Here is a 17,439-nt window from a genome sequence, read left to right as displayed (position 1 = left end):
TTCCGAAAGACCCAGCTGTTGTTGGTATTACTGGTTTATAAAGTTCATTGACAGAAAAGGAATTGGCAAAAGGCTTTTTTTAAGAACTACTTGCAACTTAGAACAGATGTGTTCTTGATAGGTTTTCCCTGATTTCTGTGATAAAAAAACTTGCTAATTGGAGAAATGTGGTAGAGGACAGCAGAGAGAAGATTGTAACTGAATCCATAGTTCTGCTGTTTGTGATTGTATCTCAGGTTGTTATCCTGAGGCATGGTGCTAAAAGCTAGAGTAGTATTCTTTTTTAAATGACAGTAAGCAGACTGGAGGATGTCGTACTGCAATTTGCTGGGAATCCACTTACCAGTCAGTAAAAGAATGGATTAGAATTTCCAACTAAATGGGAAAAATGTGGTTTGATCTCTATGACAAATGGAAACACTGTTTTAGAGTAAAATTACTGCTGTTTAATGTCTAGAGACCTTCATAATAAGCACTGAAAAATGGGTGGGCTCTGAGAATAATGTAAAGGCTAGGATGTAAAATGTATAAGAAAATAAATAAATAAAGACTTGTATAATTTGGCTTGGTAGATTAGTCTTAAAATTTTGCATGTTGGCTAAAACCTGTGAATATTAATTAAGCAGTGGGTCAGAAACATTTTGCCAAATTTTGTTGTTTTTTTTTTGTGGCACTAAAAGTTTATGTTCTTCAAATAGCTTGCTATTTGATGTGGTGCCACCATCTTGGCTTGGGAGAAAGGAAAATAGTGAAGACATAATGGGTAATCACTGTGGCCTAGCAGGGGCTCAGAAAGAAGAAAAATACTGGAGTAATAGGTAAAAACAATAATGACGTGTGCATAAATAGAGAAGTATGAAAGAAAATAGAATTATTTGACTTCTGGAGAATAATGATTATACAACAGGCTTGTGTTACAATAAAGCCACGCTAACATGGTAGTGTTTTAATAATTCCTAATTTAAGCACTTGTGCAAGTGATACTGCATGACATATCAGTGATATTTGTATAGATGCATTACACATGATGTTCCCACAGTGAGTTTCTGTGGCTATGATGCACCTGCAGCTGTACTTCAGTCAGCTTCTGAGCCTCTGAGTCTATGGATTCCGTGTGCATATTGGCTTCTCTGGAGGATGAGTTAAAATGATTTTGTAGTGAATTTCTTCCTACTTTATATTGGCTGATATGGGCCTGTCATATTGAATGATAATATCCCTAGAAAATATAGGCTACTCATATATCAGTAGATTAAATGGTTTCAGTGACAATGTAGCACTCTCACACACACAGCACACACACAGTTCACTAGACTTTTCAAGTATCATTCCTGGTAGGCAGCTTTCCCTCTTTTGGAGGCCAAACTTTTTGGTAGCATAGACACCATCCGTGCTGCGCCAGTTGGCCTTTGAGGCCAGGAGTGTTCCCAGACACACTTAATTTGCTAGCACAGACCAAGCCATATGGTCCTGACTCTCACAGAAGCCACAGAAGCCAAGCAACATTCCCTCAGAGGTTCTGTTTTGTACTGTCTTATCTGGAGCCTCTTCCCTGTGTTGTGCAGTGGGTTTGGTTACCTATAGTGTGATAAAGCTTCCTTTCCGGCTTTTAGATTAAACTCTTGACTCTGAAGGAAGCATTAAGTATGTTCTTCTAAGGAGGGAGCTGGTGCCCTGTAGTTTAATGAGAGCCCATTCCTCCCAAAGGGAAGATGTGGGTGAGCTCTTGCAGTAGAAGGACTTTTTCCATTGAAGGAATATTTCTGTTGTTACTAGGATGAAGCTGTCCAGCTCTTCTGTTCATTGCAAATCAAGAATGAGTAAGACACTCTGCTCTAAAGTGGTTGTGATGCATATTTTGAGTGGCAGAAGGTAAGAATATACCTAGTTCTCTTCTGCTTTCATTCTTTTAGATTAGTTTTTTGTACAGTGATTAAAACTCAAGTGGACCTATCGTTTTTTTTTTTCTCTGAAGATGATATAAGATCTCAGCAAAGGGCCCTCTTAAACAACAAGCAGAATAGCTTAATTAATCAGAAGTCAAATATAGCTACTACAAACTTTCCATGGGTCATCTTTTTATAAAGGATGGAACATAACCACATCCCTGCATTCAGCTATGAAATACTGTCTAGTCAGCACAGCCCTGGAGTAACAGATCTAATGAACCTTAACAGTCTTAGGCCTGACTAGTCTAGGTAGTCTCCAGAGCAATAAAAGATGTTTTAGCAGCAGTAGATGACAGACTTGAAGTGGTTGCATTGGAACTATCTTTGTTACAGGTGATTTTACTGTAATTTTCAGTAAAATTCAAAAAAGGGTTTGTTTACAAGCACCCAAACGCTATATAATTAATTACATCACACTTTTGAGCACAAATCACTTTATTCAGAAGTAACTCAAATTAATCCATAGTGAATTTTAGTGTGACTTTCGATCACAGAAATAGATTTCAATAGACTAACATGCTACTTCGGGTTACAACACAGAACCCAGAATCTATCTATCTATATGTACACATGTATATTTATCAAAAAAATGGACATTCATAGACAAATTTGTATTTAGAATGCCAGTTTAAAATGAGATGGGCCTTAGCAACAGAGGTGTTGAAAACCCCAAACTGCATATTTCAGATATTTCTCACCAACTAAAAATCCATCTCAAAATGACTTAATACCTGAAAAATGAAGTATTTGAAATAATGAGTAACTGACTCATGCATATTTCACTAGCTATGTTATATTTCTTGATCTAATTAAGTTTAAAACAGTTTTCCTCTTACAAAAAAGTACCTATTTTAAAAAGCTAGCCAAGGCTCACTCAAAAATTCCAAAGTATTTCAATGTTTTAGGGTAAGTACCTCTGTGATACAGACTTATGCCCAATGTATTTCATTTAGAACTAAACTCTTACATGTTTTGTATTGAAGATGGAAAACATTTAAAAAATTAACAACTTTTAACATCTTTATCCTGGTAAGTCTTGTCATAGTAAGGTATGGACTTCCAGTACACCTGGAACAGATTTTGCTTTTAGAAAACTAGATGATAGAATAGTTTACCTATTCCTTTCAATCACGTGATTTTTGTAACTGGAAGGCAAAGAGACTGCACCTAGGAACCTGATTTCTTCAAGAACAATTGAAAGCAATTACACTACTCTTACAATGTTGCAATATTTATACGCTTAATTCTCTTCAGGACTGGGATTTATCTTGAAGGTTGTGTAACTGTGCAAGTAAACAAGAAAGAACACGCTCTCCATTTCCTGAATACTCTACTGCCATTTATTGCTAAATTCAATGTTCAGTACATTTCAAAAACTGGTAACTGAAAACTGTGTAATTGCTAGTTTTTAGTAGAATGAGATACTGATATGAGAGATAGGAAATCCATCACTGACCTTCCTAGATATAAATGAGTATTAGGAAAAAAATTAGCCTGGAAAATAGAAAAAATAATTTCAATATAGAGAGTCTCAAAGCTGGGTAGGAACTCATGTGTGAACAGGCATGGAATTGTTGCAGTGGGGACTGGGGAATGCTTCAATAGACACACAGCTGGTTCCATAAATGATCTTTCAATCACATCTCCAGGTATCATGACATTATGCAAAAAATCAATAAATTTTATTCTTCTTAAAAGCTTACGAGATGAAGCAACGAGATGAAAGCTTCTAACACAGATTGGTAAAGTTTTACAAAGTGACCTGAATTAAACTAAGCATGTCATGAAGGAGAAGATTAGGTACAAATCCCAAAACAGAAATGAAAAAAAGAGTAAATAACACTTTTTTTTTTTTTCCTGCTTGTTTTGTAATCTCATGATTCTTTGGGAGTACATAATCATGAATGAGTATGAAGTTGTAAATAAAAGCAAGAAAAATATTTGTTCTGTCAGTTATTAGGTAATACAAATATCAATAAATGCTTTACTTCTTGAAAAATTATATTAATTGAAGTATCCTGAAATAATTTATTTTAACACAGTAGCTTGAAAGAGAAGGCATTCATCACATAGGTTTATGAAATTATGTATATTTATTTTGCCTTTTAGACATAAATTTGTCAAATAGTGAGCTTACAGTAAACTTAAACTGAGACACTGGACAGCAGGAAAAATGCTTTTTTTAAACATTCTTGAGTTAACAACATTTTCAGACGTAACTATGGATTTAGATACATAACCAGGTATTTAATCATTCTTTTAAACTGGCCACTGCATTTCTTTTGATTATCCATTTCTGTCTGTAAGAATAGAAGCATCCAGAATTTGAAATAAGCATTTTGACCTTTTCTCATTTTTCCTATTAAAAATAAAATCTCTAATTCAAAAGAAACATGTAGAAACTATAGATTCTATTTTCAATGCCTATTGATTTTTAAATAAATAGCTCAGTAAGCATAACTTCAAATGAATGTTCTTAATTATATTAGAAAATACAAAAACAGTAAAAACTAAAATGAACATTTCCATGAATAAAAGCTTCTGTTTGTATTGTATTGTAAATTAACCAAATTATCTTTTATTCTTCTACTCTCATACACATATGCTTTATCTTCCTTCCTTCCTTCCTTCCACTTCTCATCCTAGGTCCATAGCCTATTTTCCATAATTCATCAAAATTTTCCTGTTTGTTCCCTACATCTTAAAAGAAAACATGAGCAGATTTGGTCCAGATTTCTACCTGTAGTTAAAATCAGTGGAATCACAATTATATGTATCCATAGGAAATTTTACTTTTTGTGCTACATTCACAAATACCAAAATGTTCTCACATTGGTTTCTGTGAGCATAGGAGAGTATAAAACCCACATTTTGAAAGCAAAAAGGGCTTTAAATCCGTAGTTAAAAAAACAAAAACAAACAAATGAAACCTTCAAAATTAAAACCAAAATGAGCTTTAAACACAAACACACACAAGAACTTTAGTGCTATTTCTAAATATTTCTGAAATTTCTTCATGGTCGGTACACTGTAGTAAAAAAAGTGGCAAAAAGTGATTACCAAACTTTATTATATGAATTTTAAATTCAAACTCATCCTGAACAAATTTTAACCTGGTCCTGATTGTTTACTCATGATATTTGAATATGTTTGTATTCTAGACTAAATAATAATAAGGCTGACTAAATAAATAAGGCTGACTTTACCAAAAAAAAATTCAGTTAATCAAAATGTTAAAATGGAAGATATCATGGTAGACAAATCAAATAAATTGTGAATGTAATAAAAAAAAAATCTTGCACTCCCACACATCCAGGTTATTTTGTCTCAGCTGTTTTGGTAGTGTAATACACTATGTATGACAGAGTGGTAGGCAAAAACAAACCAGCTGGGAACCATGTTCTGCATAAGCATATAAACAGAAGCCATTACTTCTTCCATTGCTACCAGTAATAATTGTGAATAAATGAGTTTAAGAACAGTTTGTTTAATTTGATGGCAAATCTTGAGATCCTTAAGAGTTGTAAAAGCATATTAAAAAGATGAACATTTAGTCATAGCTGGTTAAAAATCTCTTATTTGTTCTGTAATGTACATGCTTTAAAAAACAGCATGTGACTTTTGGTCAAAGGAACAGGTCAAAAAAAAGAATATACTAATTTTATTAAGGTTACTCTTTATTTTTACTTATATATAGAGTACAGAATAGCAATTCGTGCGAAGATCCCACAGGTGTATATGTGTATAGACTCAAGTACTGTTGCTGAGCATATACAAAAAAAAAAAATCACTATGAGGAAATAATCTAACAGATTACATTCATTCACCTTCTGAGATCTGAGTCAATCAGAACCAATGACAAAGAGAGGAAATGAAACTGATTTATGTAGCATCAACAGATTGTTTCCAGGACTGATAGCATTCTCCACAGAACAAAGTGCTATTCCATCTTTAGTTACTTTGTATGAAGAGAATATTTGGTAGAACACTGTGTGTTTCTCACTAGTGAGAAGGAAGAAGTTGTGATGAAGTGTTATGTTTTCAGAAAAACTCAGGCAAATTGTTAACTGGCTGATTTAAAGTGGGAGTTTGTTTCTGCTAAAGAGAAATCAGAGACAGATCTGTGTAAAATGAAGAGGTGATCCTTGGGTACAGTAAGCATTGCATGGAGATTCTGAAAGTGAATTATTAGTATGTTTTTTAAATACTGGTCCCAGCAGTTGAATCAGTTGCACAGAAGTGTTGGAACACTTTTTTACGAGTAACTGTGAAGTCTGGAGTATGTTCCTGTTTTTCTGAAAGTTTGAAGATGCTAAATGACATACTGTTTCGAACTGTCACATCATAAAGGCTGAGCTCCTGTCTCTAAATAAAAATTGCTAGAGGTGAGCAAGAGGGGAAGTATCTATATGTTCATTGAAGTTCAAAGGTGTTTTATGTTACAACTCGGTATGCTTTGTGAGCTTTAAATAGCAGCAACAAAGTGGGAAGTTCCTATGTCACTGTCGGGAGACTTTCAGATTCACAGCTTTTCTTTCTACACTTCTTTGGAGAATGTCAAGCACTACTTCACAATGTGCATTAAATGTGTATTAAATATTATTGTTTTGATGATAAGCCATGCTACATTCTCTTTTCAAAAGGTATGAGAACTGCTGCATACTTTTTATTAGGACATTGCAAACAATGGTCCTTGGGTTTATATAATGCTTTTTCAAAGTGCAGAGCTCTAACGTGTATTGGTCTAAACTTAAGCTGAGCTTCTAGGAAAAAGAAAATGTAATGGTTTATCATATTGCATCAACATCCCTTTCTTTTGTTACATTTGCAGGCTGGCAAGGTTTTCATTTTAGATAATATATGGAAGTATCTTTCTATATTGAAAGACCACATATGCCTAAGGACTGTATCACATAGAATGTACTTTATATTGTAGTCTCATACATCTTTTCCGTCATTTTGAAGGAGCAAGGAAAAAAATCTGTACAGAAGGATGAGGGGATGATTTGTTTCGCATCTTGACTAAGATGTATAGATTTCTTTTCTCTCCTGTACACTAGTTGTCTGCCTAAAAGTGTCTGACAATTTTCCTAGTATTCTAGTGATAAGATTTATTATTATTATTTTTCTCATTTCAAATATGAAAGTTTTGATTTACTCATCATAGAACACAGCTATCTGAAAAGAGGGGAATTTTTCAAGGTGGGAGTGATCTTCCCTTAAAATGACTTAATCTCTAGTTTCACTGAAACTGCTATTTTATATGTAAATGAATGCAACAATTGGAAAAGAAATTGTCTTCCTTGAAAATGGTAACCAAAATTTTCTTCCCTCCCCCTGCAGATAAGTCTTGATTTTCTCTTTTAACGTAATCCAAATAAAGTCTGCATCCATTCTAAAGAACTGCTGTTAATAGTAGTAAGAAAAAAATGTGCACTATAAACTGGCAAAAACCTATAAAATGTGATAATGAATGTAGTCACAAATAAAAGCCAAAAGATTTGTTAGAGGCCTAGATTCATAGATAATTAAAAAGGATTGGAACTTGCCAACATTTGTTTCACTTCCTGTAAGAGAATATCAACTAGTTAGTAAGACACATAGCCCATGCAAGTCTGTATTCTAGTTATGTTTTGAGCAAGTTATGTTTTGATTTCATTGGCATGCTCACAGAATGGTCAGAGGAACATGCAGTGTTTTTTGGTAATCTAACAGAACTGCACATAGCCTTTGCATCCCAGACAGCAGGTACCTGCCGTATATAAACGTATATAAGTATTGCAGAAGTTAAACCTCTCTCTATCAGACAAAATTTAGGTTATTTCCTGATGGCTACACTTTCTGTTCATAGATGTCTGGAGTTCTGCATTAAATTTCCCTGGTGCTTTGAAGATCTTTCCTTCCCTATGCCTGCAAGTGGATTACATATAGTGTGGCCAAGAACCTTGGACCTCAAATCTAAATCCTGTAAAGCATTTCCCCAACTGTCTTGCTTTTATGGCACTCTTTGTGGACTGGGGAGATGCGTTAAAATTGTCTGAAGCAGAATAAAAAACAGAATCTCAATTCATCTGCTGAAACTGAATACACTCTGGATGACAAGTGTAAGGAGTGTAAGGTAGAGAGGACTGACAGCTTCTACCTTGGTTGTGACTTTTAACAAAGGGCTGCTTTAAGTTTAGGATATATTGATGGTCTATAAACATAGATTGAAGCTAGGCCTGCTTTGCAACCTCAAGTAAGGGAACTAAGTCATTGAAAGCAATAGATTTAGTGACTCAGCTCTATCTTTGATATTAGATGACTTACATGACACTCTCAGCATACTGCTCTTGTGTGCTCTTACCCTAAATATTTCAGCTCCTAAGCTATGGAACAGGATAAAGCTTGATGAAATGGACAATGTTTATACAATGTGTGGTTGCACTAAATAAAGATAAATGGAAAACACCGTGGAATGGAATGATAAGTGATTTGGCTTACGTGATTTTAATGAATCTGGAGAACTTGCTAAAAAAAAAAAAAGGAAACTGCAAAGATTATGCTAAATACTACTAATGATAACACTATATGTAGCAAAATGCTACAACTATGAAAAAAATCAAATTGCAGAGGTAAAGTGGGAAATAACTAAAAAGGCAGCAGTACTAGACAAGAAGATATAGTAAAGCACTTAATTTTAGTCAATTTTGTTTTGCAGTTGTAAGAGAGGGACATTTCACGCTGAAATGTATGTTAATGTAGAAATAGAGGAGACTCCACTCTGAGGTCTTTACTGAAATCTTTACTGAAATACTACCTGATTTGGAGCTGATTTGAGAGGCAGACAAGCCAAAGGGATTCCACCAGAGAAGTGTAACATTAATTTTATTAAAAAAAAAAAAAAAAGAGTTATGAAGAAATAAATTTTTTATTTTTATTTATATATTTATTTTTTTGTCACCTTAAAGGTTAGGTCTGGGGAGGAATATGCGATAACTCGTCTTGACTCCTATTGTACTGGGAAGGCTGATTAACTGTTTTTCCTACAAACAAAATGAGAGGAAGTCAGTTTGATCCTTGTTTGTTTTGTTTGTTTTTCTAGTAAAAAAATCATTATGTTTGGTAATAAGAAAAAAATCATAATGGCTTTCAAAGAAGGTGAAAGAATGTCTTTCACCACTGATTTTTAAAAGGAATTTAGCAAACATCTTTGACAGATACATTTGATCCAACATAATAGATGGAATAGATAATCTCCTGCAGTTAGCTTCTAGAGATTTTTCTGTTGGTCTCCTTTTTGCATAAGAACAGTAGATTAACAATCAATTTATCACTAATATTCATGGTAAAACTAATCTCTAGGCAATAGTTTCTATTGATCACAAGTCCCAGTCTAAGCACTGGGGCAGGACTTAAATATTTCATTGGGCTTTGTTTAGGAAAGTATTCATTAATCTGTGTCATTTCATAATTTAACAAATTAGGCAAAAATAGGAAATAAATAGCAGTATATCTTCCCTATAATACGTGGGATTTTACTGGTGGTGGAAATCACTATATTTTGAGGGACCTTGAAAGCAAGATACTTACACAAAGTAATATATAAACTGGAATAGCTTTCAGGAAAATGGCATGCTTGTTTTACTGCTATTTTGAAACAACAAAATTTCAGTGTCAGGTATTTCAATACCATCTGTGTGCTGTTTGGATAGTCTTAGCCATGCTTAGTCTATAGCAGTGAATTTTGTGCAGGACTATCTCTCACTGAATATGTGAAGTGACAGTTCAAGAAGCTAAGTATATCCACACCAGAGATGGACTATCAATTCTGATTGACCATGACAGGATATACAAGAAAATACAGTTTGCTTGCAAACAGGATGTAGTTTGGATGTAAGCCTGGAAATTCTTTGTCCTTGGATCTATGATCAAATAAATGTCAAATAGCTCAGCATTTCTTCAAGCAAGTCCAAAGGAAACAGATATCTGAATGATCAGTGTTATCAAATTTTACTGATACAGCAGTTGGATGAATGAAAGGTTATGTGTAAGAAGGCTAACAGAAACACAGGACTTGTAAAAGGGTGGTGAAGAAGTAGTGTGGGTGGGAAGGATGTTGTCACTGAGTAATCATTTGGACAAGAAGATTAAAGAGTGAAACACCAGAGGAGAAAACAGCTTTAAATGAAAAAATAAAAATAAAAACCGGGGGGAGGGAGGGACGGAAATACAAGCACAGCAGACCTCCATATAATTCGGTGGCTGAGTAAACACTCAATTGAGATGACTGTCAATTAATTACTTTACACTGCATCGAAGAATTTGTTTTAGTGTAGGTACTTTTCTTCAGACTCTTTGAGTGACTTTATAGTCCCGGTCATTATCAGCCCTTACTGCACACGGCTTATGGCATTGCTTTACTTAAAGATCCTTAGTACAATAAGGGACAAAGTTCACCATTCTAAAAAATACACTTACGTCAGCTGACTAAGCTGCTTGCACTTAAAACAATACCGAATTTTCCTCCTTTGCTGATTTTGCTGCTATTCTTGCTGAGAAGAGCAAGGAATATCTTGACTATTTTAGGCAAATTCAGGTAAACATTTGGATGACAATCCATCACACACACATATATATTCAATAAGGGGTTTAGGTCTTTTTTGGAACAGTGATTTTTTTTTTTGCCCCATCTATGGTTCAGACTTTTTTTTTTTTTTTAATTCAGCATGCAGAAGTCATACAGGCAGCTTTTATGTACAAAAATAGCAACTTACATGTTTCTTCAATGTTTCTTTAGAATCATAATCCTGAGAATCACAAGAACAAACATCCCAATGGGAAAATAGAGTAACTTTGTATTATTTTTTTCCTTAAATCTCTTTCACTAGTCTTCTACCACTGACAGCAATAACAAGTGTCTCAGAACCTTTATTACTTTCTTTTTTCTTTTTTTTTTTGTCTAAACAAAATTTGGGGCAGAAAAAGGGGTTGGGGTGGGGGGAGAAAAATGATATGTATGCGTCCAGAACATAGAATCGTAGAATATCTGAGTTGGAAGGGACCCACAAGGATCACTGAGTCCAATTCCTGGGTCCCCAAAGGACCATCTTATTTCCTCCCCTTATGTCTTTGAGGAGGGGGAGTGAGAGGTTGTGGTGGAGTTCAGCTGTCCAGCAGGGTAAAACCACCACACATGGCTTCAGTGTACCATTGATGCGTGTATGTGTGATGCTCAAAATGTGTGTACACAATGCTATAACAATGTTACATCAACTGTTCCATCAACTTCCGTGTTTATTCCTGTGAACCCTAGTCCCTGTGTTTTGGTATATCAGATATATGTTTGTGTGTGTATATATACATATATGTATATATTTAAGTATTGCAGCATCTGTGTTGGAAAATCAATGATTTGGAGTTGTTTGGAGTCAGGCACCACATGTCTCACTGCAGTATTTGCTATTATTTATCTTTCTACTTATGTCCTTACCTATCTGTTGATTTATCTTTATTTGCTGGCCTTCATATGAAAGATTTTTTAGTAAATATAGACAGAACAGAATGGCAGAAAGCAGACTGAAAGAAATCTGAACTGTTCCCTTTTTCTTTCCATCAGGAACAAACTCTGTGCTGCAGACTGGAAAGCAGCGCTTTGCTTTTGGAAGCATTTTGGTGTGGATCTTTTCTAATTCAGTCTTCTTACATAAGGCAAAAATAATCCATATACAGTGCTCTGGACATGGATAGTGCATGCTTTTCCTATGGCATCTTAGTCTCATGGACACTACAGGGGTGCTCCTGAAGTTGAACTAGTCAATTTAAACAATGGTGCAGCCTCTTGCTGGCATTTTAAAACAATTGACAATTTTGTGTTATCCTCCTTACTTTTCATCTTCCTATTCAGTGTCAGCAGTGTCCTAGCTTTCCATCTTCTGAGTTTTTCATTTGTCTGCTGACAATTTGCCAAGTAATGATGTTCTTCCAAAGAACAATCTTTGCCCCCTCATGGAGAATTTTTACCTACTCTTACAAATGTTTACTTTGAAGTAAGGAAGCTGTGATCTGAAATATCACTGATGTAGCTGCAGGCTGAAACAGTGCTGAAAAGTTCAAAACAGAATTATAATGAGATCTCCAAAAGTAAATGATGACTAGTTTTAGCACTTTGGTTAATAAGATTGCTTGTGAAGACAAATTTACTTTACTCTTATACATCATGAAAATTATTGGCTAAAAGGAAATAAAGAAGAAAAATTGGATTGGACAACTATTATCAATAGTGCATTACTGCAACCTAAGTCTGAATAAACTGCTCTTAAGGAAAAGAAAAAAAAAACAAAACCAAAACAAAACCTGACATGCTGTGTCCATTTTTAACAATCGATAGAGTGTCTAATCATGTGGAGCACAGAATGGAGTCCACAGCTAGGATCTTTATTTGCTTTTAAGCACATTGAAATGTGAACTTTCCTTAAATGTAAACAGAACCATATTTGAAAGCATAGATACTCTAGTAAAACATATTTTGAAGCTGAGAAATTAGTAGTTAGTTATCAGCATTTGAGTATATTTGACATTTACGTGTGCTCTTGTTTTACAGAATTGTTTTCATCAACAAATTGCTCTCGATATAATTTTTAAGCAAATGTTGGAGATATTCCTATATACAGCATAATCATATCTGATACTTTTCTTGATATAATATTTTTCTTACTGGAAGTTTTTTCTATATTTATGGTGTAGAAAATGTTCTAACATTTTTCTCACTTAATGATCCCCAAACCATTTGGTGTTGGATAAAGTATTTAAAAATTCAGAGGAATAGAATCCTATGCTATAACAATATATGCTAATATTTTGATTTCAGTACCTGGTGAAAGAGGACAAAGATTGATTTAGGAACCATTTAAGAAAACTGGGCATACACAAGACCATGGATGGAATGGGACCAGGTGGCATATATTCCAGATTCGAGGTATGCCAGCAAAGTCTTGTAGCTGTTTTTTTTTTTTTGTTTTTGTTTTTTTTTTTCTTGAAATTGGTTGGGAACAGAAGTGCTGAGGTACTAGCAGGCCAACTCCTGTTCTCACCCCTGCCATCAGAGTGGTTCCAGATTGTTTATGAATATGGTGGTAGGTGCTTTATATATATAAAGATCTAGGGAACTACAGGCTTTGTCAGCTTCACCTCAGTCTCAAGGAGGTCTGGTTCGGTAAACAAAGGGAGAGCAATGGATATTGCTTGCTGTGTGTATAGCCAGATAACATTCTAGCAGCCAAACTGTGAGGAGGTGGTTTCGATAGGTGGACCATGAGGGGGTGGAAAATTGACAACATCACTGGGCCTAGGGACTGACTAACAATTATGTGTAACTGGTGGTTAGACATTCCTTAGGGATATTAAATATATCAATAAAAACTGGGGACAGAGGAAGAAGATGGAGGAAAGAGGGTCTGTCTGACAAGGTAACCGTAGCTCAGGGACTGGCTGACCATTGTTCTGCTTGTGGGAAGTGGTCAGTGATTGCCTTTGTATCACTTTTTTTTTTTTTCTCTCTTTGCCTCACTTATTGTCTTTTTCTTTAACCATGAATTTTCTCACTTTTGCTCTTCCAGTTCTCTACTCATCTCTCTGAGGACAGGGGAGTGAATGTGTGGCTGTGGGGGTGCATAAATACTGGCTGGAATCACCCCACAACAAGAACCTTGATAAGCTGGAGGAATGGACTTAGGAAGTTGAGCAAAAGCTAATGCTACCCTAAATGTCCTGGCATGTGAATAAAATTGAAGAAGGAGGCATACATAACATACTGAAATTAAAAATTTGCAGTGTACCTTTATTATAAATTAACAGGGATGATAATTATAAATTATCAGGGAAAAGCTAACAGGAAGGTGACTGATGTCACCTTTTAGGTGTTAATTTTGGAATAGCCTTTTAGAGTATAGTGGCTCAACATACCTAATACTGTTGACTGTTGAATCATATTTGAACTGTATGCTTTTACCACCTTACAGATTTGTGACTTGCTCACACCTTAAAGACAGTATACTATTCTTTCCCTTTATTTTGGGGAATGTATGACAGAGTTTGAAAAGACTGATGATCCAAGGGAGATTCTAAAATAATGGAACAATTTTCATACAAGGACTGATGGAGTATGCTAAGAGACTGCAACGTGGGATAGATGTGACTTATTGGGTATCATGGCAGTCTAAAATATCAAGAGTATTAAGGAGATAGAGGCTAGAGAGCAACCATTCACTGCAGCTTTCAGTACAAGTACTGGAGTCCAGCATATTAATACACAAAACAAGCAAGAGGAGGTGGTTTATCACCAAGGACATGAGAGCTGTACAGAACTTCTTGACAAAGAATGCTGAGGATGTAAAACATTTACCTGGATTTAAACAAGATGCATCAAGAGTTAATTAAAAAACAGCATCAAATCTGATCTGGCAATCACTGGAAGCAGTATTAAGGAAGAGGTACAACATATAAATGGAAGTAGTATATTTATGGAATATATAAAGAAGAAATTGTTACTCTTCCTTAGGACTGCTGTTAAAGACAGAGCACTGAACTCCTGAAAGCTTTAACTGTTGAGCTGTCTTAAAGACTATGAGAATATTTGCACCTACTTCTGTTAAAATTTGAATGTAAATTGATCATTTAAACCAATGAAGAAGTTAGCATGGTTTCTCTGGTTCAGGGATGAATTTACTCTATTCTAGTTTGGTTTAAACTGACAGAGACAGATTTAAGCCACCTTCAAGAAAGAGCTTAGCAGCTATAACTGATACCTAAATTCCTATAAGATATATATGTTATATACGATTCTATGATTCTATCTATTTGTTATATTTATTTAGCTAGTTAAGTTTTGAAATATAGGACTGTAACTTAAGCTCAAACTAGACAGGATATTAAGAAAGCTGTTATTTCTGAAGCTTAGTTAATCAGCTATGGCCTGAATAATTGGGAGGGAACAAAGGCAAGCACAGTGCTCTGGAGGTTAGTGTTGTTGTAGAAGATGAGAACCTAAATAATGACATGCAAAATAAAGGCACAATGAAATGCAACTAATTCTTACACAAATTCTAGTAGAAAACAATAGGTCACAAAAGGGACTGCTCATTAAATTTCAACAAACTTTGCTCTTAATTAGATGAAATTAAAAAACAAACAGAAAACCCAACAACTTGTACCTTACTATATGTATAAAAATAGACATTTGATACATAAAGTGCAAACTATAAATGCCAAGGTAAACAGAGATGTGGTAAAGTTTTGTGGTGTCTTTATTTACTCAGAACAGCCTCATCATCAGAAGGAACATGTAGAAAAGTAGTAAAAGTCAATTTTAAACTTAACAAAAGCAATAGAAGTGACAAATGATAGCCAGCAGGACTCTATGCTGCTGCAGCTTGCTGAACCAGATGTCCAAGAGATTTCCAAAACATTGAGAATAGAAACATAATTTTTTACCTGAAAGTTACCATGGATCATCTAGATAGGTATTTTATATTCAAAAACACAATGGTATTTGAGAAGCTCTAGTTTTTTGTAAGCAAGACAGTTGGAGTCAAAATCTATATATTGTTTCATAAAAAGCTCAGCTGTAGCACACTTAAAAATGCTACTGTGTTATAGCACTTCTGCAAAATGAGGTTGTCAAAACTTACCTTATTGACAATTACAGGAACAGCAGACTTGGGGAATATTGACATAGACCAAGCCTGACATTTGATAAACTGCTAGTCAGTGCTGTAGCAAGAAAGCTTTGCTTGGTGCCATGCATAAAACATAAAAGAAACTATTCCAGAAGCACCACAGTGAATTCTATCAAGCACAAAACCAGCAAAGTTAATGAACATGGTGGTAGTTTTAGGGGCCATCTGAACAAGAGATAACTGGTGCTGAAGAGGCCTACCTAGGTCTTTTTTGCTGGAAGACTGAACTTTGTAGGAACAAAGTATATGGCTGGATATGTCTGCCTTCTCCAAGACAAGCAAACAAAACACCTTTACAAAGAGACATAAAAAATGCTGATATGCAAAGTAAAAATAAGGTCATGTGATAGGGAGGGATTAGAAAGAATACTTATTATAAGTAATCTCCAGGAAAAGTTAGATGCATAAATCTCTCTGGGCTTCATTTACCATACTCTTTTAAAGACATGAATAAAGAACTTTCATCGACTGTAATGTCTGAAATTTCATAGTATGCAATGTTCATGGCAGATGTTATTATCTATACCATAAGAATAGTTCCCTAAATAGAAAGTTAAATGGCTTAATATTATTTTTCATATCTGAACAACAGGAGCTGTAGGAGTTGAGATGTTGAAGCCTCCTGCTTCATTGTTCTGGGCTTGTTATACCAGATTGCAACAATCTACAGTCAAACTTTTCTTCTACTACTTTCCTAAAACCAAATATTTTTTTAATTAAGTTGATGATGTTATTCTACTGTCATTAATAGATGCATTCATAGGTAGGTCACATCTGGATCAAAAAGAAAGGATGGAACTTGGAGAAAAAAAAAATCTTTGTTAAATAATCAAGGTACTGCCCTGTGAAACATGACAGGTAATCTCAGTCTTCAGAATGTTCTTCTCTACCCACAGCTAGTTCTAAACTGTCCTTTTTCCTTCTCATGCTTGGAAAACAAGCCAGAAAATCCAACTACCTTTAAATTAAACAGACATTCACTTTTTCCTTTCTTTGTCAGCCAAGTTTGCCTATCATACTCCATTGCGCACTTTTGACTTTTTCACAATCTTTGGTTAAGACGTTCATAAAAGCTTTTTAATGCTATATGTAGTGCTCTCAGTTTCTACCTGATGAACTAAATTACAAAAATGAGTCACATGATCTAGACAGAAAAATCATACCCATTTTGCACACAGAAATATGAGGGCAGTACATGGGAGCTGTCTTATTTCAATACTGCTCAAGAAAGATATGGCAGTATTCAGAATGGAATTCTGTCTGAATCCTGGTTTTATTCGTTTACCAGTCTTAGCTTTTTCTAGGAGACTGAACTTCAGTCCTTGTTACAGGCTGATGTTCTCTTGCTTCTTGTCCATATGTTTTGAGGGAAGTGAAAGAAATTGAGGAAATGAACTACTTATTTTTGAAACTACAGGGTTTTGCCACCATTTTTAAAAATTCCTTACATAATGAGTGTAAATAGAATTATCCCTTTTATAATGATGTGTCCAAAGCCAAGAAAGAAACAAAGCAATGATAAAAATGAGCATGTTAGCCAGGGCTTGGCCAAAGATAGGAGCAGATAATAATAAAGAAATGACAACAGTGCTTGTGCAGCTTGAAGATCAAGGAAAAATAGGAGAGCAGCTAAGCCTATGACTAATGCTGTTATAAGAGAATATAGGGCATAGAGTCAAGAACAGTAGTCGTTGTGTTGCAGAAGTGTGCATATAAAAGGAAATCCATCACTTGTATTATTTCTCCTGTTCTGTATTTTCATTTTATGTCAGATA

At 34.8% G+C, this 17,439-nt stretch overlaps 1 long non-coding RNA gene across 1 annotated transcript in view; it reads left to right on the top strand.

Moving 5' to 3' along the window:
- The window catches only part of LOC106035131 (uncharacterized), a 28,456-nt gene extending 13,090 nt beyond the window's left edge, over positions 1-15,366 (top strand). Inside the window, exons 2-4 of the long non-coding RNA XR_001206556.3 lie at positions 1,777-1,872; positions 12,799-12,906; positions 13,547-15,366. This is a non-coding gene — a long non-coding RNA (uncharacterized lncRNA). The remainder of the gene's footprint in view (positions 1-1,776; positions 1,873-12,798; positions 12,907-13,546) is intronic.
- The last annotated feature ends 2,073 nt before the right edge of the window (positions 15,367-17,439 follow it).

The sequence above is a fragment of the Anser cygnoides genome, chromosome 4 (assembly GCF_040182565.1).
Source record: "Anser cygnoides isolate HZ-2024a breed goose chromosome 4, Taihu_goose_T2T_genome, whole genome shotgun sequence".
NCBI lineage: Eukaryota > Metazoa > Chordata > Aves > Anseriformes > Anatidae > Anser > Anser cygnoides.
Note: the sequence above shows the minus strand (reverse complement) of the source record. Positions and strands in the feature narration are given on the sequence as shown.